This window comes from Panulirus ornatus, chromosome 1 (assembly GCF_036320965.1).
Source record: "Panulirus ornatus isolate Po-2019 chromosome 1, ASM3632096v1, whole genome shotgun sequence".
NCBI lineage: Eukaryota > Metazoa > Arthropoda > Malacostraca > Decapoda > Palinuridae > Panulirus > Panulirus ornatus.
Window position 1 is genome coordinate 61,902,925 of NC_092224.1, and position 24,393 is coordinate 61,927,317.

Here is a 24,393-nt window from a genome sequence, read left to right on the forward strand (position 1 = left end):
TAGCCATTTTTGCTTTCTGAGATAATGTACTCGCCTTCCACACATTTTGCAACGCTCCCAGAACTTTCGACCCCTCCCCACTCTGTGACACACTTCCACTTCAATGGTTCCATCCGCTGCCAAAGCCACTCCCAGATATTTAAAACACTTCACTTACTCCAGTTTTTCTCCAATCAAACTTACCTCCCAGTTGACTTATCCCTCAACCCTACTGTACCTAATAACCCTGCTCTTATTCACATTTACTCTCAGCTTTTTTATTTCACACACTTCACCAAACTCAGTCACCAGATTCTGCAGGTTTCTCACCTGAATCATCCACTAGCGATGTATCATCAGCGAACAACTGACTCTCTTCCCAAGCTTTCTCATCCGCAACAGACTGCATACTTGCCTCTCTCTCCAAAACTCTTGCATTCACCTCCCTAACAACCCCATCCATAAACAAATTAAACAACCATGGAGACATCACGCATCTTTGCCACAAATAGACATTAACTGAGAACCAATCACTTTCCTCTCTTCCTACTCGCTCACATGCCTTACATCCTTGACAAAAACTTTTCAATGCTTCTAGCACCCAGCCTCCCTCACCATATACTCTTAATACCTTCCACAAAGCATCTCTATCAACTCTATCATATGACTTCTCCAGATCCATAAATGCTACATACAAATCCATTTGTTTTTCTAAGTACTTCTCACATACATTCTTCAAAGCAAGCACCTGATCCATGAATCCTCTACCACTTCTGAAACCACGCTGCTCTTCCTCAATCTGATGCTCTGTACATGCCTTCGCCCTCTCAATCAATACCCTCCCATATACTTTCCTAGGAATACCAAACAAACTTATACCTCTGTAATTTATACACTCACCTTTATCCCCTTTGCCTTTGTAAAATGGCACTATGCATGCATTCCACCAACCCTCAGGCACTTCACCATGAGCCATACATTCATTGAATATCCTCACCATATACATATACATAACATATATACATATAACCTTCTTGGGATGAGTACCCAGCCCATGGCTGATTAGACCACAAGGTCAATAATAAGGAAACCTTCTTGGGATGAGTACCCAGCCCATGGCTGATTAGACCACAAGGTCAATAATAAGGAAACCTGCACGTTAACAGGCTGGTAAGAAGGGTAGAGTGGTGGTTCAATGATGTGAGGGGTAATAAACTCTACTCTCTGGTAACCTTCTGGAACCAACACTTTCATGTCAGGAAAGAGGTTGTTTGGGCCTTCATCGTAGCAACTGCCAGAGTAATTAAGGCCATCTAGGTAAAGTTCTCTTAGCCAACTGAAAATTTTCCAAAACATTCCTCATGTATTGCAGTTAGTTCCACGAAACAAGGGCTCTCTCACAATGCCTATGGCCCATCTGAAGAGGAGCAGAGAAGAGGAGTTACAACACTGGGGGTGGCAGGTCCTCAAGTGAAGGTCTTGAACCAAGGTATATTATGGTAGTGGTTGGTGGGTAGACAGAGTGATAAAGGGTATGCAGATCCTCCAAGGGAGATGGGGAACATTGGTTTTGTCAATGCCAGTGGGATGACAAACAGAGAAATGAGCAAATTATATGGAGTCGACAGGTCCTCTATTTCGAGACTCTTTAGGTACTTGCACCCTCACAGTGGCAATATGACAGTGGTACCTAAATGTGGGGATGGCATCCCCTCTCCTTCCTGGATCACACTGGATACTTTACATGCTGGCAATGGTTAGTGGGTGGAGACGGCAGTGAGTCAATTATGTGGTAATGGCAAGCTGGGGGAACCTATGAAGAAAATAAGAAAATACTGTGGTTAACAGTGTGAAGAAATAGAATGGGAATTTATTGTGTGGTGAAGGAAGACAAATGGGAAGTGATAAAAGGCAAAAATGAAGTGAAGGGGAGGTGATCATATTTTGTAGTATTGTAAAATGTGTTTAATGACAGGGTGGCAGATACAGGATGTCTTGGACTTAGAGTTACGGGAAGTGAGAGAGTCATGGAAAGAAGTTTGGTAAAAAGAGAAAAGGTAGTGAAAACCCTTGCATAATGTGAAGTGTGGCAAAGATAGAATTGCAATTCAATATCTAAAGAAAAGGGGTGACTGGTTGTTGATTGGTTAGTAAGGATTCTCAATGTATGTATGGCTCATATGAGGTGCTGGGAATGGGCAAAATGCCTGAATAGTGCCATTATATAAAGGGAAGGAGGTCAAAACTGAATGTTTGTTGAATGTTCCGGTAAGTTGTATGGGAGAGTGGTTGATTGAAAAGTTGGTGGCATGTACACAGTTCCAGACTGGGAAAGAACAATGTGGCTTTACGAGCAGCAGAATATGTGTGGATTAGGTATTTCCTTTGAAAAATGTATGCAAGAAATACTTAAAGCAAACAGGATTTGTATAAAGTATTTTATGGATCTGAAGAAAGTTTATCATAGGGATGATAGAGACACTCAGTGGAAGATGCTGCAAATTTATTGTGTGGGAGGAAGGCTGCTAAAAGCAGTAAAAAGTTTTCATCAAGAGAGTAAGGCATGAGAGCAAATAGTAAGAGTGAAAGGTTAGTGGTTCCAAGTGAAGGAGCGTCTGTGGCAGGGGTATGTGATATCACTGTGGCTGTTGTATATGTTCATGGGTTGGGAGGTGAGGGAAGTGAATACTAGGGTTTTGGAGAAAGAAGTAGGTATACAGTCTGTAGGAGGTGAAATGGGGGCTCAGAGGAACATCAGTTGCTGTTTGTTGGTGTCAAGGTACAGGTGGCAAATTCAAGTGAGAAACTGCAAAAGCTGGTTTCTGAGCTTGGGAGAATGTGTAAAAAGAGGCTGTTGAGAGTAAATGTCTTTCAGGGTAAGGATGCATATGTCTGATGGTATGGCAGTCCCACTGGCACTGTATGGGTGCAAAACATAGTCCTTAGGCAAAAAGAGGGTGAATGTGTTGTATATGAAATGTTCAAGAACAACATCTGGTGTGAGGAGGTTTGATTAAATAAGAAATGAAAGGATAAGCGAGAGGTGTGGTAGTGAAAGAAGAATGTACGAGAGGACAGAAGATGAAGGTACATGCAAGGTTTGCTAAGGATAGAATAAATTGCAACCATGTAATATTAAGAGGATGACATGCTTTCAATGGGATGAACCCGAGAACATATGGCAGACGGGAGACACCACAGAAAGGTCTGTGGGGTACAGTTGTGGATAGGGGTTCTGGTTTTCATGCATTATACACAATGTCTTGAGAGTGGTGTTGGTGAATGAAGTCATTTCTTTGTTTGTCCTTGGCATTACCCTGCTAATTGAGGAAATGGCAGAGATGTATGAAATAAATATGCAATCAATTTTATAATAACCAGCTCATACAATTCTAACAAAGTCATAAGGGATGTACATGGCATTGCACTAACTATGACAGTCATTCTAAAATCTTGAGGTGTGACATTGATAACTGGGCTGGTGGAAAGATGTTTTGACACCATGTAGAAAAACCAAGCTCCATGTCTAACACCACTGAAAATTCATTTGACTGCATATTGAACTCTATGACAAAAAGGTTTATCTAGAAGATGCAGATGGGACTTAAGTATCCTGTTGTAATCTATACCCTGATAGTGGCTGGTTTATGGAGGGAAAGTATCCCAATAATATGGGGGCACTAGGTTCTCTTTTGCAATCACCTACTCATTCTGTATGGAGAGGGAGATTTACATTTGAAGGGCCTCATTTCTTGAACATTCTCTACTATCATGCATCTTCTTAAATCTAAGTATACCCTTCATTCAACTTCTCAAGTGCAGGTATGCCCTATGCATCAACTTGTCCACAGTAACATTACTCCATACATCCCCCACTCTTATTCTATAAAAGTACTTCCTTACATCCTTTGACCTTCTTTCTTACTTCATATGTTATGTCCTCTGCTTGCTCTGTCCCTAAATCTCTAAAATTGCTCAGAATACACATTACATATCTGTTTTGAAACCTTTAAGGTTGTGGTTCGGTCATCACTCACTCTTTTCTCTCCCAAGGTGGGTAAACTTAAAGCCAATAGCCTTCTCCTGTAACTCAGCTTTCTGAACTCTGGGACTACCTTGCCTTCCTCCAGATCTTCTCAATTAGCTATCACAGCTTCTTTAGTTGCAGTGACCAAACTTGAGAAGCACATAGTTTGGGCCAACTGTAATAATGTATATGAAACTTTGGGATGGTAGTTATAGGAAGGAACAATGATCTAGGGGTAGTAAGCCCTCTTTTCACATAATTTCTGGGAACCTGTAACTCATTAGTGAATGATGGGGCTTGGGGTCTTACCACATTGATAGAAATGAGGATCTAGGGTCTGGCTGTGCAGATGGAGATATAGGTCTGGGATTTGGTTGAGTACACATAGGTGTGGGACTTGGGTCTGGCAGAGGTGACAAAAGTGAAGGGCTAGGGTTGAGCCAAGCTGATGGAAGCATGGGACTAGTGTCTAACCAGGTCAGTGACGTTTAACCAAAGAGATGTTGGTATAGTGCTCGAGTTTGGCCTTGTAAATGGGAGTGTGGAGCTTGAGTCTGGATGAATGGATGGAAGTTGAGGACAAAGGTCAGGAAGAGTGGACCAAGTTTATGGAGATATGGGTGGGATCCAGCTGAGCAAATGGATGTATAAGGACTGAGGACTGACAGGTAGGGGAGATTTAGAGCTTGGGTCTAGCTCAGGTCATGTAAAGAACAAGGACTGAAAGGTTGGGCTAGGGGTTTGGTCAAGTGGATAGATATTCACTGCTGGGTTGGAGCCCTTCTGCCATTACCAACCACACACACAAAACTGAAACAGAGAGAGAGTCATTGTTGACCATAGCTTAAAGAGTGACAAACTGTTTTACTATCAATCAATACAGAATAAGTAGAGATTTTACAAATATCTATTACCCTAAATACACATCTATATTGCAGGAACTTTGAAACATGGAAAATTATTATCAGATCATTTTTACTTAAAAAAATAAAAGGCATATTACCTAGTGTTTGTGCATGATGCTTTCTAACCACATCAGATATCAATTTTTCAAGTTTTCAAATGGAAAGTATATTTTGCAACATATGTAAACCATGGCAGAAGGATCTGTGAAGCCCTTTTACAAAATACTGGCTATGCATCTGCAAAGAAAGAGAAATAGATAAAAGAACAATATCACAGCAAAGCTATTTTCTTAAATATAAACCTGCAAGTCAGTAAGGGCATATATTTCATGTATTGCAGTGGAATTTTTTAAAAAAGGGGGTGACTGTGTTGTTGATTAGTTGGTAAGGATATTCATTGTATGTATGGATCATGGTGAAGTGCCTGAGGATTGGAAGAATGCATGCATAGTGCCATTGTATAGAGGAAAAGGGAATAAAGGTGAAGGTTCAAACAACAGAGGCTCAAGTTTGTTGAGTATTCCTGGGAAATCATATGGGAGGGTGAAGGCATGAACAGAGCAACAGATTGGGGAAAAGCAGTGTGGTTGAAGAAGTGGTAAAGGATGTGTGGTTCAGGTGTATGCTTTGAAGAATGTATCTGAAAAATACTTAGAAAAACATATGGATTTGTATGTAGCATTTATGGATATGGAGAAGGCATATGACAGGGCTGATAGAGATGCTATGTGGAAGGTTTTAAGAGTATATGGCATGGGAAGTAAAATGCAAGAAGCAGTGAAAAGTTTTTACAAATAAAATGTAAGGCATGTGCATGAAAAGGAAGAGAGGAGAGAAACTGGTCCCACTGTTGTCAGTCTACAGCAGGGGTGTCTGTCCCCATGCTTGTTTAATTTGTTTATGGCTGGGTCGCCACCCTGCCACACACAAAATAGCATCCCCCTAACCCCTTCCAGCGAGGCAGCACCAGGAACAAACAAAAAAGGGTACACTCACTCACACACAATCTCTAGCTGTCATGTGTAATGCACCGAAACCACTTCTCCCTTTCCACATTCAGGCCCCACAGACCTTTCCATGGTTTACCCCAGATGCTTTACATTCCCTGGTTCAATCCGCTGACAGCAAGTCAATCCTGGTATACCAAATCGTTCCAATTCAATATATTTATTAATTTATTTTCATTTATTTTACTTTGTCGCTGTCTCCCACATTAGCGAGGTAGCACAAAGAAACAGACGAAACAATGGCCCAACCCACCTACATACACATGTATATACATACATGTCCATACACGCAAATATATATACCAATACATCTCAACGTATACGTACATATTCGCACACAGAGATATACATATATATATACACATGTACATAATTCATACTGTCTGCCTTTATTCATTCCCACTGCCATCCCGCCACACATGAAATAACAGCCCCCTCCCACCGCATGTTCGCGAGGTAGCGCTTGGAAAAGACAACAAAGGCCCCATTCCTTCACACTTAGTCTCTACCTGTCATGTATAATGCACAGAAACCACAGCTACCTTTCCACATCCAGGCCTCACAGAACTTTCCATGGTTTACCCCAGACACTTCACATGCCCTGGTTCAATCCATTGACAGCACGTCGACCCTGGTATACCACATCGTTCCAATTCACTCTATTCCTTGCACGCCTTTCACCCTTCTGCATGTTCAGACCCCGAGCACTCAAAATCTTTTTCACTCCATCTTTCCACCTCCAATCTGGTCTCCCACTTCTGCAAGGAATAGAGTGAATTGGAACGATGTGGTATACTGGGGTCGACGTTGTCATTTCATGTGTGGCGGGGTGGCGACGGGAATGGATAAGGGCAGCAAGTATGAATTATGTAGATGTGTATATATGTATATGTCTTTGTATGTATATATATGTATACATTGAAATGTATAGGTATGTATATGTGCGTGTGTGGACGTTTATTTATATACATTTGTATGTGGGTTTATTGGGCCATTCTTTTGACTGTTTCCTTGCGCTATCTCGCTAACGCGGGATACAGAGACAAAGTATGATAAATAAAAGATGTATGGACCATGGTGAGGTGTGAAATGACTGACAGAAAGCAAGCATAATGTCACACAGTACAGAGGCATGGGGAATAAAGGTGACTGTTTAAAAAACAGAGGTATAAATTTGTTGAATGTAACTGGTAAGTTGTATGAGGGAGTTGTGGGTGAGATGGTTAAGGCATATTCAGAGAAACAGACTGGGAAGAACAGCATGAATTCAGATCTGAGTGGGAAAGGATATGTGGATCTTGTGTTTGCTTTAAAGTGTGTGTTTAAGAAATACTTAAAAGAAATAGGAGGACTTGAATTTAGCATTTATGCATCTAGAGAAAGCATAAGATAGGGTTGATAGAGATGCTTTGTGGAAGATTTTAAGAATACATAGTGTGGGAGGAAAGCTGCTGGAAGCAAGAAGGTTTTATCAAGAGTGTAAGGCATGTGCATGAGTAAGAAGAAAGGAGAGTGAATGGTTCCAAGTGAAGGTTGGTCTGTGGCAGGAGTGTGTAATTTCATCATGTCTTTTTGAGCTTTTTAATGATGGGGTTGTGAGAGAGGTAAATACAAGATTCTTGGAGAGAGGAATCAGTGTACAGTCTACAAGGGTACCGGGGGGCATAGTTAGTGTCAGTTGTTGTCTGCACTAGTGAGAGATTTGAGTGAGAAACTGCAGATGATGATAAGCAACTTTGGAAGAGTGAGTGAAATGAGAAAGTTGACTGTATCTATTACTAAAAGCAAGTTTATTAGGTTCAGCAAGGTAGAAGGAAAGCTCAGTAGGGTGTGAGTAAGAATGGAGAGAAACTGATGGAACTGAAGTGTTTCAGATATCTTGGAGTTGACATGGAAGCATGTGGAATCATGGAAGCAAAAGTGACTCACAGGGTGGGTGAGGGTATGAAGGTTCTGGAAACATTAAAGAATGTGTGGAGAGAGGTCATATATCTGGAAAAGCAAAAATGGGTATGTTTGAAGGTACAGTAGTTCCAAAATTCCTATATGGGTGTGAGGCATGGCCTATAAATGAGGAGGTGCACAGGAGGGTGGATGTGTTGGAAATTAAATGTCTGAGAACAATATGCGGTGTGAGGTGGTTTGACTGACTACTGACTATGACTATGGAGAGATGGAGGTGTGGTAATTAAAACAGTGCAGTTGTGAGAGCTGAGAAGAGTGTACAAACACAGTTTGGACATGTGTAGAGAATGAGTAAGAAGTGACTGTAAAAGAGGATACATATGTCAGAAGTTTTCCCTGGGGATAGGGGAGAAAGAATACTTCCCACGTATTCCCTGCGTGTCGTAGAAGGCGGCTAAAAGGGGAGGGAGCGGGGGGCTGGAAATCCTCCCCTCTCAATTTTTTTTAATTTTCCAAAAGAAGGAACAGAGAAGGGGGCCAGGTGAGGATATTCCCTCAATGGCCCAGTCCTCTGTTCTTAACGCTACCTCGCTAACGCGGGAAATGGCGAATAGTTTGAAAAAAAAAAAAAAAAAATATGTCAGAAGTGGAGGGAACAAAGAAAAGAGCAAGACCAAACTGTGAAAAAAGATTTTGGGTGATTGCGGCCTAAACATGCAGGAGGGTGAATGGCATGTATGGGATACAGTGACTTGGAATGATGTGGTATGCAGGGATCGATATGCTGTCAATGGACTGAACCAGGGAACATGAAGCGGCTGGGGGTTTCCATGAAAAGTTCTGTGACGCTTGGTTTTGGATTGGAAGCTGTAGTTTTGGTGCATTACACATGACAGCTAGAGCATGGCTGTGAGCAGACATGGTCTTTCTTCATCTGTGTTAGGTGTCACCTTGCAAACTGGGGAAACAGCAATAAAGCATGAAAAACAGAAGAAAGCTGCATGTAACATTCAAAGGCCTACAAAAGGAAGATGATAAACTGGACAGAAATACATCATTGGAGTTAATGAAAATCCAATGCAGGAGTAGAGTTGCTAGATGCAACAAAATCATTCTACAGAATCATTGCAGAATAAGCAAAGTAACTGAATGCATAATAAATGAGGAGCAAGGGAGGTTCAGAAAGGTAGGGAATATGTGGACCAGATTTGTGTGTTCAGAATGACTGTAGAAAAGTATATAGCAAAAGGTAAGAAGCAGTATGCAGATTTTATTGATCTGGAGAGACCTATGCCAGAGATGATTGGAATGCTTTATGGGACATGTTAAGAATATATGAGGTAGGGGAAATCCTATGTGGTTGCCCTTGATATATCCAAAGATTTTGACAAGGTGTGGCACCAGTGTTCCATCTCTAAGCTCCCCTCTTTTGGATTTCCTTCCTCACTCTGCTCCCTCATATCTAATTAGCTTCCTCTCTACCTAATCTATCCCTGTGATTGTTGATGGATCAGCCTATCCTTCTTTCTCGATCAACAATGGTGACCCTCATGGTTTTATCCTGTATCCTACACTTTTTCTCAATTTCTTTTCATCAATGATATCCTTTCTTCAACAAATAACCACATGTGTAATGATAATTATTTAAGTTTACATGGAATTCATATTTTCATTGTATGACACTGAATCATTTGTTGCTTTTGTAGCAGGCAATTATATCATATTCCTTTTAAAAAAGACTTGTCATGATGCACAGGATTAAGGTGCAATTCTGTACTGTTGGAACAATAACGAAAGCTTAGCACCACTCATAGATATACTGTTTCTCTCAATCCCTCAGCCTTCTTCACTTTAAAGCCACCTTTACATGGCACACATTACATGGTGTCAGGTGTGCCAACTTCTCATGTGCTTCTGGCTATAAAGAGGAGCAACTTGTGTGAATGGGAAGAAGGTTCGTGGCAAGAATTGAGGTACTGTGAGGTGGAAAGTCTCCCTGTGCCATTGTTGTGGTCACCTAGAACGTTCAGGGTGAGCATCCAATGTCGACTTCCTGAACCCGATATTATCAGGCAAAACAGCAGAGAACTGGAGAAGATTCCACCAGGAATCTGAAATATATCTACTGAGTTCTGAGAAAGATAAGAAGGATGAGGTGAAGATTGCCTTACTGCTAAACTGTGGTGGAAGAAACTTGTTAGATATATATAACACTTTGCCTATAAAGGAAGCTGATAAGAAGAAATACAAGGCTCTTATATAGAAGTTGCAAGAATATTTTGAACCAAAGAAGAATGTCAGTTATGAAAGACACATTTGTAATGGTAGAGTGCAACAGGCTGATGAAACTATTGATAGTTTTGTTACTGACCTAAGCAAGAAGACTATAAACTGTGAGTTTGGTGCCTTGAAGGATGAAATGATCAGAGACAGAATCATATGTGGCATCAGTGATGACAAGCTATGTGGACGGCCGTTGAGGAAAGGCAACATGATCCTTGATGAAGTCATATTACAGTGCAGAGTTCATGAGGCAAGTGAAGAACAAATGAATTAGTTCGGTTCAGCTGTAAGCAGTTTGAATCTCCACGATGTGAAGTCAAAGAAGAGAAGTGAGTGTCTATCCTCAATTCCTGGCAACACATCACAAAGGACCTGTAGGTTCTGTGGCTTCAAGCATGTCCTTGGAGGGATACAAACAACAAACAGTGTATGAAGTTTGGCAGGACTGGACATTTCAAGAGCAGGTGTGACAATTCAGCAGTTCAGGAAAAGGCAAGAGTGTCCATCAGGCTGTCATAGATTTGTCATCCGACTCTGAAGGGCATTACGAGATGCCAGTGGAAGGTTTATATGTCCTAAAGAAGTAAGCAAAAGCAGTGTCCAAGGTAACCTCCAACCAGTTACTCTTCTCCTTCAAAATCAACCAGTGTCTTTCCGAATGGATACAGGAGCTGAGGTCAGTGTATTGTCCAAAAGTATCAACAAGCTAAAAGGAAAACCAGAGTCAAAATGCACATAGATTCTATCAGTTGCTTTCACTGGAATTAAAGTCAAACCCCTTGTTAACTGTCAAATGATATGTTTACAGAACTCTCTAAAATATCAGCTCGCTCTCTTCGTTGTTGATGTAAATTATGTGTTACTGTTGAGTAAAAATGCCTCTAAATTGTTTGGGTTAATCTAGTTCATGAATCAAGCAAAGTCAGAGACCAACTTAGACACAACCACTGATAAGGTATTGCAGAAAAATAAAGAAGTATTTGATGGACTGGGATGCCTAGAGGGTGAAATGCATCTAGAGGTTGATTCAAAGATTAGACCAGTGGCTCATCCACCCGCAAAGTGCCTGCTGCTCTAAGAGAAAGATTAAAATGTGAATTAGAGGTCATGGAAAAGAAAGGTGTCATCAGAGAAAGTAATCCCACATACTGGGTTAACGGTATGGTTATTCTAGATCTTTCTTTTCTTTCTTTCATACTATTCGCCATTTCCCGCGTTAGCAAGGTAGCGTTAAGAACAGAGGACTGGGCCTTTGAGGGAATATCCTCACCTGGCCCCCTTCTCTGTTCCTTCTTTTGGAAAAAAAAAAAAAAAAAAAAAAAAAAAAAAAAAAAAAAAGAGAGGGGAGGATTTCCAGCCCCCCGCTCCCTCCCCTTTTAGTCGCCTTCTACGACACGCAGGGAATACGTGTGAAGTATTCTTTCTCCCCTATCCCCAGGGATATATATATATATATACATATATACATATATATATATATATATATACATATATATATATATATATATGTGAGAAAGAAAATTCCCCCACGATCTACGCGACCGAATTTATTCACAACAGTGAAAACGGGAAAAAGAAAACGAGAAAGAAAAAGAAAGAAAAGCAATTGTGGGATTATTATACAGTGAAGGCCGACCCAGCTTTCCCTTCCTCAGTGTATATTGAATACAGCCTCCCCGGCGTGTGGGTGTGGCCCATGCACTCCGCTCCTGAAGCAGGGCAGTAGCTTGACGCCCTAAAAAGACACCACGGGTGCTGACCACCCATATAACGTTTTCACTATTTCATTACCTCTTTTCCTCACCACAATATCCCTCTCCATGTAATAATTCATTGACCCCTTTGCTTATTCTATGTAAACACGATGTGTACGACCTTTGACCTGACCCTTACAGTAACGGCAGATAAGGGAAGTAAATTAAGATTATGCTTAAATCAAAGAGAATTAGATAAGGCCTTGAAGAAGCAACACTATCCACTACCTACAACTGAGGAATTATCAACCAGGTTAGCAGATACTAAGGTGTTTTCTGTGTTAGATACCACCAAGGGGGTTTGCAAATTAAACTAGATAAGAGTCTTGCAAATTGCTTGTAACTAACACTTGTTTTGGTAGATACAGGTACATACATCTCCCGTTTGTGATAAGTCCAGCACTAGAAATCTACCAGAGGCACATACATGCATGAATTGTTTGATGATCTTGGAGTGGAAATTATAATGGATGAAGTATTAGTTAATGGGAGTTCTGAAGCAACATGATGAGAGACTAGAGAAAGTCCTTGAGAGATGTCAGGAAAGAAATTTAGAGTTGAACCGTGTCAAACTTAAGCTTAAAACTGAGCAGATAGAATACATTGGCCATGTATTAACAGTGGAAGGGTTAAGACCATACCCTACGAAGGGCTGATACAATAAGTAATTTTCCAACTCTCTTAAGGATGAGCAAGAGTTACTTAAGATTCCTAGGAATGATCAACTACATGGGAAAGTATGTTCCCGGTATGTCTGAAATAAATGATCCTCTGAGAAAATCACTGGATGAACCACAGGAGAAATGTTTTCTGAAACTCAAGCATATGGTCTGTGAAGCACTAGTTTTGAGTTATTATGATGTATTTAAGCCTGTAACCTTGACTACTGATGCCTCAGGGTATGCTGTAGGGGATTGTATTCTTCAGGAAGATCACCCTGTTGCCTATGGTGCCAAGTCCCTAGTTATGCTCAAATTGAAAAGTTGTTGGCCACTATTTTTGGAACCAAAAAACTTTACTCTTATCTGTATGAGGGAAGTAAAGTAGTTGTAGAGACTGATCATAAACCCTTAGAGAGTATTTCTAAGAAGTCCTTGTCATCTGCTCCTCTTAGGTTACAGAGAAGACTTCTCAAACTCTAGAAGTAATCCTTAGGGGTACATTATAAGAAAGGGAGGGACATGCATATAGCTGATGCTCTGAATAGAGTCAGCTGGGCTGAAAAAGTGCAAAATGATGATCTAGAGGTTCAAGTACATCTAATAATTCATGAACAGCAAGACACTGCAGGTATAAGTTTGAAGGTACTAAAAGACAGGACTAAGGAAGATAGATTACTGCAGCCACTTAAAGAATTCACATTAGAGGGATGGCCTGATGGTGAGACAGACACTCCAGTAGAAATCCATGCCTTATGGAATTACAAAGTTATGTAAATGGAATGCTGCATAAAATGAACAGAATTAGAGTGCCTAAGGAACTAAGAAGTAAGGTCCTCATTCATAAATCTCATCAAGGTATAGAAAAGTCTCTAAGAATAGTGAGAGACCTTGTGTACTGTCCTGGAATGGGGACTGAAATAAGGACATGATTAGTGCATGTAACACCCATAATGCCTATAGTAACCACCAAGCAATGGAACCATTGATGTCTCATGAAGTCCCTAAACTCCCTTGGCAAAAACTTGGAGATTGTTTATTTGAGATGAAAGGGAAGAGGTACCTCTTGCTATTGATTATTACAGCAAATATTTTGAGTTTGACTTGAGACAATACTCGTTCCAACACTATTGTGAAATACTTTAAGTATCATTTTGCTAGGCATGGATACCTCAGACTATTCACGACATTGGCCCACAGTTCACAGCTGTAGAATTCAAAGAATTCTCTCAGTCATATGGAACAGACCACACAACTTCATTCCCCTATTATCCAAAAAGTAATGGCCTGGCAGAAAAGTGTGTACAGACAGTAAAGAAGCTGATGAAGAAGGCAGCCAAAGAGGGCAAGGATCCTTATCTAAGTGTGCTAGATTATAGAAATACTCCTGTTTTGGGGAGAGCAAGCTCCATTCAGTTACTGTTTGGTAGGAGAACACGAACCATGATCCCCACTTGTGAAGCCTTGTTACGACCCGAGACACACTACCCACTGACTATCAGACACCTACTTCAAGACTAACAAGATAGGCAGACAATATTATGATAGATCTAAGCCACTGCCTGAATTGGGAGAGGGAAATGTGGATAGAATCAATGACAGCACAAGTGAAGAGTTAAAAAAGGGTATCGTGGTTGCTCCTAGACCATATTCAGTTATGAATAGTGAAGGTCAGATTTACAGGAGAAAAAGCAGCAACTGCATAAGAGAGCAGAAAGCCCAAATTCTCTAAAACATGCCAGTGGTTATGACGAACAAACTGATGTATGTCAAGAAGGAGAAGGTTCTGCGAAACCAGGAATCAACAGTAGACGAGATGAACTGGAAGAAGTGACAAGTCCAGTGGACACAAATGGGAAAGGTACACCGCACAGGAGTAAGCATGATTCCAGTGAGACGAGAACATATAGAGGTAAACTAGCACAACCACCTAAGCTTTTAGATCTATAAATGTATGATATAAAAGAAATCTTTGTACTTTGCATATTTATGAGTTATGTTGTGCAGTTCACTTGGCATTATCTTATTTCATGTTACTTTATTTTTCATGTTTTGTTTTGGGGAAATATGTAATGATAATTATTTCAATTTATATGGAAATTATATTTTCATTAAATGACACTGTATTATTTTTTGCTTTTGTAGCAGGCAATCATATCATATTTCTTTTGAAAAGACTTGTCATGATGCACGGGATTAAGGTGCTATTCTGTATGGGTGGAACAATAACAATAGCTTGGCACCACTTATGGAAATGGTCTTTCTCTCAATCCCTCTGCCTTCTTCACCTTAAAGCTACCTTGACATGGCACATATCACAACATGTATTCATACAATGATAACACAACACTACACTCCCACTTCTCTCATTCGATCTACATCTCATCTGAACACAACTTCCTCAATGAACTCAGTCTTGAACAGGATATCTCAATGAGGTAGACAAAAATCTTGATAAGTTTAATGCCTCTAAGACCCAGTTTCTGCTCACTCACTACCAACAACTTCTCACAACTTTCCTCTCTCCTTTGATGGTTCTTTAATTCCACCAATTACCCCAATGAACATACTTGTCATACTTGTCATGTAACATCCGAAGTATATTGGAAACCCAACACTATGAAAATAGGTAAGTCTGCCTCTAAGTTGTTGATATTTCTTTTCTTCTTAATGATTGCTCTGTTTATACAAAGAAATGATCTGTCATCATATGAAGCACTGCTCTCACCTATGACCCGGCACATTCTAAAATACAGGGTTTTCACTTCCTCCAAAATTCATGAATACTTTTCTTTGTCGTTTCTTTTTTCCTTCCATTAACCTCTCTATATTTCAATCAATGTCTGGCCTTGATGTGTACTTTTGTTGGTGACTGGAGCCTCCAATGTAAAAAAAAAAAAAAAAACTGTTGGATGATGTGAATCCCTTCTACAGAGAAGCAAATGCATGTGTACATGTGACAGAGAGTTGAGCAAGTTCAGGTAAACATGTGAGCATGAGGCAGGCTTGTGTGAAGTCAACATGGTAACAGAGGTGAAAGCAAAACTAAGGAAAGGAGGTGTAGAGATGGAGTGTGGTGGTGAGGTATGGTGGCAAGTAACACGCCTGTCTGTATATGATACTGTGTTGTTTGCTGAAAATGAAGGAGCCACAGAAGGCTTTAAATGTGTTTTATAGAATGTAAGCATAGGTTACTGAAGGTAAGGGCAAATAAAAGTAAAGTAATAGTATCTGAAATGAAACAGAGTGAAAGTATATATTTTGCAAAGCCCTACAGAACGAGTGAAAAAGTGTATTAAACTGTGTTAGATAAGGGGGAAGAAAGACTGGGAGAGGTATTTAACTATAGAAGATAGAAGAGTCACTGGGTTCCTTAATGAAATAATGAAGGGTAGACTTATAAGGTTTAAGAATGGAAAAGAAGAAAGGACTAAAGGACAGCATAGGCCTCCTGACCCTGACCTATGCAGACAAAACAAGGACATGAGATGAGTCACAGAACTCAAGAATCCAGGCTGCAGAAATGAGTTATTTGAGAGGATCATATGGTATGATGAGATGGAAGGAAGAAGGAAATGAGGGGGTATATGAAAGATTTGGTGCAGCATGGAATGCACTGGGAATGAATTGTGGAGTGGAAGAGTGGGTGAAATGTAATACTTTGAAAAGGTGGTTTGAGTATGTAGAAAAAGTGCAAGACAAGGAGTTTACAAGGGAAATGTATGACTATAACCATCTATCTACGTATCTATCTACATCTCTGATGCCTTTCTCCTTTGGAACTCCCACAAGGGGGTGGCCACAGTCAAAGTCTCCAAACATAGTGAACTTCAGTGCCACTTCTAAACTTTTAGTGCCTCACCTTTAATAGGCCACTGGCAGAGGGCAATTCTAGTGCAGTCTTTTCAGAGGCTCCTACCTAATGTTCCCACCAACAGCTATTACCTCATGTGTCTACCTAAAGTTCCAACCAACTATCTCTGCCTAATGCTCCCAGCAACTTTTCCTGTTTCTACCTAATACTCCTGTCTAATGTTCTACCTACTACTTCTACCTATTACTCCTACCATTCTGCCAAAAGGCATGGCTAGCACATATCAATCACCACAGAAAAATCTAGAGTTATGAAGACTGAGCTGTATGAGTTAAGTGTTGTCAAGCATTACATGTAATTAGGAGAGATTGTATGTCTGTGAACATAATGCAAGCGGTCCATATGAGGGTAAGGCAGAAAGAAAAAGACAGCTACCTGGGAGGTCAAAGGAGCGCAACATGAAAAACAATGGGCTGCTGGCTCACTAAGCAGCCATCACTGACCCTTCCAATATCCAGGCAGGTAGTACCAGTAGTATACTTCCCTGGTTGGAGGCTGCCTACCAACTACCTCCTATGACTGCAATTAAGGTGGAAGAGTACTGGAGCGATAGAAATTGAGGAAGAATGTGTGGAATGATGTATGCAAGGGAGACATAGAAGGACAGAGATAAGAAAAGACTCTTTTGCTATAGCCACTTCCTTGAAGGGAGTTCACAAAGGAAACAGGCATCAGAGATATACACAGATAGACAGATGTATATGTTCATGATAAATGAAAGCTGAATTTACTGTCTATTTCAGTTAATGCTTTCCTTGTTTGTGTAAGGTTTATAATTTTTATTGCATCAAGTATAAGTTTTCAGAAATGAAAACAACACGGGAGAGTGAGCAAAGACTTAGTAGAAAAAAGAACTAGTCACTGGTGAGTAGAGACTGAAGGGTGCTAGTGACAGTTTGTGTTAGGAAGGAAGGATAAATGGTAGGTTGCACTGCCTAACAGAATAAACAGATCTAATGAACTGAAATGCAGGTTTAAATGAATGCTAAATTGATGGATGAGGTCAAAGAAATAAAGTTTTTGGGTTCAACACAAAGCAAATAAGACACAATTGAAAGCAAAATACAGGACAGCTCTTAAGAGGAAGGTGGTGGGATAATTAGAGAGAAATAACTATGCAACGAAAATTCAGACTATGAGTATAAACAAAGGCCATAGGTGTGAAATGTGGACATGCAGTGCAGTAAACAGCTCTTGGACTCAAGATGCTCAAAGAAGCTTTTAGAGGAGAACCTGTACTGCTAGCACATGGGATGAACCAAGTAGTGGTTAAGTATTTAAGAGCTGGTGTATGTCAGAGGATGAAAAGTAATGGGGTGTCACAGAGTGGGTTAAAAGAAACACATTTAAATAAAGAGGATGAATAACATAGATAAAAAAATCATACAAGAGCCAGGAACAAGGTACATAGTGAAGCACAGACTGCTAGTATTCTGCTAAAAAGAAAGTAAAGAAATACATTAGCAGAATACATGAGCAAGAGGACCCAGGCAGGTGTGATGAGGTTGGAGCACTTCAAGATGTCTTTGGACAAGCAGTCAAGAAACCTTACTGCCGTGACCATCACCCAAGCAATACTTTCCTGGTGATATGAGGTATAAGAGATACAACAGAGTTGGTGTTAGATTTCAGACATGGGAATATCATGTTTGACAGCAGATTCTAGTATCACTAAAATTGAATGAATTCTACATTCTTCACGAAAAACAGTAGGGGATAGAGGAAAAAAGAATACTTCCCAGGCATTCCTCACGTGTCGAAAAAGGCAACTAAAGGGGACGGGAGCGGGGGGCTAAAAACTCTCCCCTCCTTGTATCTTAACTTTCTAAATGGGGAAACAGATGAAGGAAGGAGTAACGCAGGGAGTGCTCATCCTACTTGAAGGCTCAGATTGGGGTGTCTAAGTGTGTGTGGAGGTACCCAAGATGAGAAGAAAAGAGAGACAAGTAGTATGTTTGAGGAAAGGAACCTGGATGTTTTTGCTCTGAGTGAAACGAAGCTCAAGGGTAAAGGGGAAGAGTGGTTTGGGAATGTCTTGGGAGTAAAGTCAGGGGTTAGTGAGAAAACAAGAGCAAGGGAAGGAGCAGCACTACTCCTGAAACAGGAGTGGTGGGAGTATGTGATAGTGAGTAAGAAAGTCAGCTCTAGATTGATATGGGTAAAACTGAAAGTGAATGGAGAGAGATGGGTGATTATTGGTGCATATGCACCTGGGCATGAGAACGAAAGATCATGAGAGGCAAGTGTTTTCGGAGCAGATGAGTGAGGGTGTTAGTATTCTGGTGAGCAATGTGGCAGTTGAGGGAATTATTGGTGTACATAGGGTGTTCAGTGTTGTAAATGAAAATGGTGAAGAGCTTGTAGATTTATGTGCTGAAAAAGGACTGGTGATTGGGAATATCTGGTTTAAAAAGAGAGATATACATAAGAATACAAATGTAAGTAGGAGAGATGGCCAGAGAACGTTACTGGATTACGTGTTAATTGATAGGCGCGCGAAAGAGAGACTTTTGGATGCTAATGTGCTGAGAGGTGCAACTGAAGTCAATTGGGAGGTAAGTTTGAATGGAGAAAAAATGGAGGAAGTGAAGTGTTTTAGATATCTGGGAGTGGATTTGGCAGTGAATGGAAACATGGAAGCGGAAGTGAATCACAGGCTGAGGGAGGGGGCAAAGGTTTTGGGAGCTTCGAAAAATGTGCGGAAGTCGAGAACATTATCTTGGAAAACAAAAATGGGTATGCTTGAAGGAATAGTGGTTCCAACAATGTTATATGGTTATGAGGCATGGGCTATAAATAGTTGTGCAGAGGAGGGTGGATGTGCTGGAAATGAGATGTTTGAGGACAATATGTGGTGTGAGGTGGTTTGATTGAGTAAGTAATAAAAGGGTACGAGAGATGTGTGGTAATAAAAAGAGTGTGGTTGAGAGAGCAGAGGAGGGTGTTTTGAAATGGTTTGGTCACATGGAGAGGATGAGAGAGGAAAGATTGACAAAGAGGATATACGTGTCTGAGGTGGAGGAAATGAGAAGTGGGAGACCAAATTGGAGGTGGAAAGATGGAGTGAAAAAGATTTTGAGTGATCGGGGCCTGAACATGCAGGAGGGTGAAGGGCGTGCAAGGAATAGAGTGAATTGGAACGATGTGGTATACCAGGGTCGACGTGCTGTCAATGGATTGAACCAGGGCATGTGAAGCGTCTGGGGTAACCATGGAAAGTTTTGTGGGGCCTGGATGTGGAAAGGGAGCTGTGGTTTCGGTGCATTATACATGACAGCTAGAGACTGAGTGTGAACGAATGTGGCCTTTGTTTTTTTCCTAACGCTACCTTGTGCACATGCTGGGGGAGGAGGTTGTCATTTCATGTGTGGTGGGGTGGCGACAGGAATGAATAAGGGCAGACAGTCTAAATTATGTACATGTATATATGTCTGTGTGTGTATATATATATGTATACATTGAGATGTATAGGTATGTATATGTGTGTGTCTGGACGTGTATGCATATACATGTGTATGTGGGAGGGTTGGGCCATTCTTTCATCTGTTTCCTTGCGGTACCTTGCTAACGCGGGAGACAGAGACAAAGTATAATAAATAAATAATTTTTTTTTTTCGCTGTCTCCCGCGTTTGCGAGGTAGTGCAAGGAAACAGACGAAAGAAATGGCCCAACCCACCCCCATACACATGTATATACATACGTCCACACACGCAAATATACATACCTACACAGCTTTCCATGGTTTACCCCAGACGCTTCACATGCCCTGATTCAATCCACTGACAGCACGTCAACCCCGGTATACCACATCGATCCAACTCACTCTATTCCTTGCCCTCCTTTCACCCTCCTGCATGTTCAGGCCCTGATCACACAAAATCTTTTTCACTCCATCTTTCCACCTCTAATTTGGTCTCCCACTTCTCCTCGTTCCCTCCACCTCCGACACATATAAATAAATAAAAATAAATATATATGTGGATGTGTTGGAAGTGAGATGTTTGGGGACAGTGTGTGGTGAGAGGGGGTTTGGTTGAGTGGGTAATGAAAGGGTAAGAGAGATGTGTGCTAATAAAAAGAGTGGTTGGGAGAGCGGAGGAGGGTGTGTTGGGATGGTTTGGTAACGTGTGTGTGTGTGTGTGTGTGTGTGTGTGTGTGTGTGTGTGTGTGTGTGTGGGGGGGGGGGGATGGATTGACAAGGGGGGGGTTTGTGTGTCAGGGGTGGGGGGAGCGAGGAGAGGTTGGGGACCGGATTGGGGATGGGGGGATGGAGTGAAGGGGGTTTTGGGCAATCGGGGCCTGAGGAGGGTGAGAGGCGTGCAAGGAATTGAGTGAGTTGGAAGGATGTGGTATACCGGGGTCGACGTGCTGTCGGTGGGCTGAGTCAGGGCATGTGGAGCATCTGGGGCGAACAGTGAAAAGTTTTGTGGTGCCTGGATGTGGAAAGGCAGCAAGTATGAATTATGAACATGTGTCTATATGTATATGTCCCTCCAAAAATCGTCCAAATGCCTATCTCTTCTCTTTCACTAAGAATCTTACTTCTTCATGACTTACTACCCTTTCTAATCTGCCCACCTCCCATGCTTATCATGCCACAAGAATCTTTTGTGCAAGCCATCACTGCTTCCCTAAATACATCCCATTCCTCCCCCACTCCCCTTACGTCCTCTGCTCTCACCTTTTTCCATTCTGCACTCAGTCTCTCCTTACAGTACTTCCTCCCACAAGTCTCCTTCCCAGGCTCAATTACTCTCACCACTCTCTTCACCCCAACATTTTCTCTTCTTTTCTGAAAACCTCTACAATCACCTTTGCCTCCACAAGATAATGATCAAGTAGCATAGACATATACATATATATACACATACATATTCACACTTGCAGCCTTCATCCATTCCTGTTGCCACCCCGCCACACATGAAATGGCACCCCCTCCCCCAGAGCATGCGAGGTAGCACTAGGAAAAGATAACAAAGGTGACATTCATTCACACTCAGTCTCTGGCTGTCATATGTAATGCACCGAAACCATAGCTCCCTTCCCACATCCCAGCCTCACAAAACTTTCCATGGTTTACCCCAGATGCTTCACATGCCCTGATTCAATCCATTGACAGCACGTTGACCCCAGTATACCACATCATTCCAATTCACTCTATTCCTTGCATGCCTTTCACTCTCCTACATGTTCAGGGTCCAATCGCTCAAAATCATTTTCACTACATTCTTCCACCTCCAATTTGGTCTCCAGATTTTCTCCTCGTTCCCTCCACCTCTGACACATATATCCTTTTTGTCAATCTTTCCTCATTCATTCTCTCCATGTGACCAAACCATTTCAATACACCCTATTCTGCTCTCTCAACCACACTATTTTTATTACCACACATCGCGAGGTGGCGATGGGAACAAATAAAGGCAGACAGTATGAATTATGTACATGTGTATATATGTATATGTCCGTGTGTGTATATATATGTGTACATTGAGATGTATAGGTATGTATATTTGCGTGTGTAGACGTGTATGTATATACATGTGTATGTGGGCGGGTTGGGCCATTCTTTCGTCTGTTTCCTTGCGCTACCTCGCTAACGCGGGAGACAGCGACAAAGCAAAATAAATAAATAAAATCTCTCTTACCCTTTCATTACTTGATGAAACCATCTCATACCACATACTGTCCTCAAACATTTCATTTCCAACACATCCACCCTTCTCTACACAACCCTATCTATAGCCCATGCCTCGAACCATATAACATTGTTGAAACCACCATTCCTTCAAACATACCCATTTTTGCTCCCCGAGATAATGTTCTCACCTTCCATACATCCTTCAACGCTCCCAGAACCTTCGCCCCCCCACCCATCCTGTGAATCACTTCCACTTCCATGGTTCTATCCACTGCTAAATCCACCACCAGACATCTAAAATACTTCATTTCCTTCAGTTTTTCTCCATTCAAACTTACCTCCCAATTGACTTCTCCCTCAACCCTACTGAACATAAAAACCTTGCTCTTATTCACATTTACTCTCAGCTGTCTTCTTTCACGCACTTTACCAAACTCTATCACTAGCTTCTGCAGTTTCTCACCAAGTCAGCCACCAGCATTGTATCATCAACGAACAGCTGACTCACTTCCCAAGCCCTCTCATCCACAACAGACTACATACTTGCCCCTCTCTCCAAAACTCTTGCATTCACCTCCCTAACAACCCCATCCATAGACAAATTAAACAACCATGGAGACATCATGCACCCCTGCCACAAACCAACATTCACTGGGAACCAATCACTTTCCTCTCTTCCTACTCGTACACATGCCTTACATCCTCGATAAAAACTTTTCACTGCTTCAAGCAACTTACCTCCCACACCATATACTCTTAATACCTTCCAAAGAGCATCTCTATTCTGTTTTTCTAAGTATTTCTCACATACATTCTTCAAAGCATACAACTGATCCACACATCCTCCACCATGTCTGAAAGCACACTGCTCTTCCCCAATCCGATGCTCTGTACATACTTTGACCCTTTCAATCAATATATATCTATTCATTTTCATTATACTTTGTCACTGTCTCCCGCATTAGCAAGGTAGCACAAGGAAACAGATTAAGGATACCCAACCCACCAACATACCCATGTATAGACACACACCTCCACACACGCACATATACATACCTATACATTTCAACGCATACATATATATGCATGTAAATAATTCATACTTGCTGTCTTTATTCATTCCCATCGCCACCCCGCCACCCAGTGCACGTGTGAGGTAGCACTAGGAAAAGACAACAAAGGTCACATTCGTTCACATTCGGTCTCTAGCTGTCATAAGTAATGCACCGAAACCACAGCTTCCTTTCCACATCTAGGCCCAAAAAAACTTTCCATGGTTTACCCCAGACACTTCACATACCCTGCTTCAATCCATTGACAGCACATTGGCCCCAGTATACCACATCATTCCAATTCACTCTGTTCCTTGCATGACTTTCACCCTCCTGCATGTTTCAGGCCCTGATCACTCAAAATCTATTCACTCCATCCTTCCACCTCCAATTTGGTCTCCCACTTCTCATTCCCTCCACCTCTGACACATATATCCTACTTGTCAATCTTTCCTCTCATTCTCTCCATGTGACCAAACCATTTCAATACACCCTCTTCATTTCATTACTACACATCTCTCTTACTGTTTCATTACTTACTCGATCAAACCACTTCACACCACATATTGTCCTAAAACATCTCATTTCCAACACACCCACCCTCATCCACATAACCCTATTTATAACCCACACCTCGCAACCATATAACATTGTTGCAACCACTATTCCTTCAAACATACCCATCTTTGCTTTCCGAGATAATGTTCTCACCTTCCACACATTTTTCAATGCTCCCAGGACTTTTGCCCCCTCCCCCTCCCCCACCCTGTGACTCACTTCCACTTCCATGGTTCCATCTGCTGCCAAATCCACTCCCAGATTATTCTAAAACACTTCACTTCCTCCAGTTATTCTCCATTCAAACTTGTCTCCCAATTGACTTTTCCCTCAACCCTACTGTACCTAATAACCTTGCTCTTATTCACATTTACTTTCAGCTTTCTTCTTTCACACACTTTACCAAACTCAGTCACCAGCTTCTGCAATTTCTCACCCGAGTCAGCCACCAGCACTATCATCAGCGAACAATAAATGACTCACTTACCAAGCCCTCTCATGCACAACAGACTGCATACTTGCTCCTCTCTCCAAAACACTTGTATTCATCTCCCTAACAACCCCATCCATAAACAAATCAAACAACTATGGAGACATCATGCAGCCCTGCCACAAAGCAACATTCACTGGGAACCAAATACTTTCTTCTCTTCCTACTCATACACATGCCTTACATCCTTGATAAAAACTTTTCAGTTCTTTCAGCAATTTGTCTACCACACCATACACTCTTAGTATCTTCCACAGAGCA

The 24,393-nt window shown here is 41.4% G+C and overlaps 1 long non-coding RNA gene across 2 annotated transcripts in view; it reads right to left on the bottom strand.

Annotated features, from left to right (window-relative positions):
• Nucleotides 1-2,451: 2,451 nt before the first annotated feature.
• LOC139751454 (uncharacterized) overlaps nucleotides 2,452-24,393 on the bottom strand; it is a 37,631-nt gene continuing 15,689 nt past the window's right edge. For both annotated transcript variants that reach the window (XR_011713352.1, XR_011713349.1), the window contains 2 exons: nucleotides 5,010-5,148; nucleotides 2,452-4,816 (listed from right to left, as the gene is read on the bottom strand). This is a non-coding gene — a long non-coding RNA (uncharacterized lncRNA). The remainder of the gene's footprint in view (nucleotides 4,817-5,009; nucleotides 5,149-24,393) is intronic.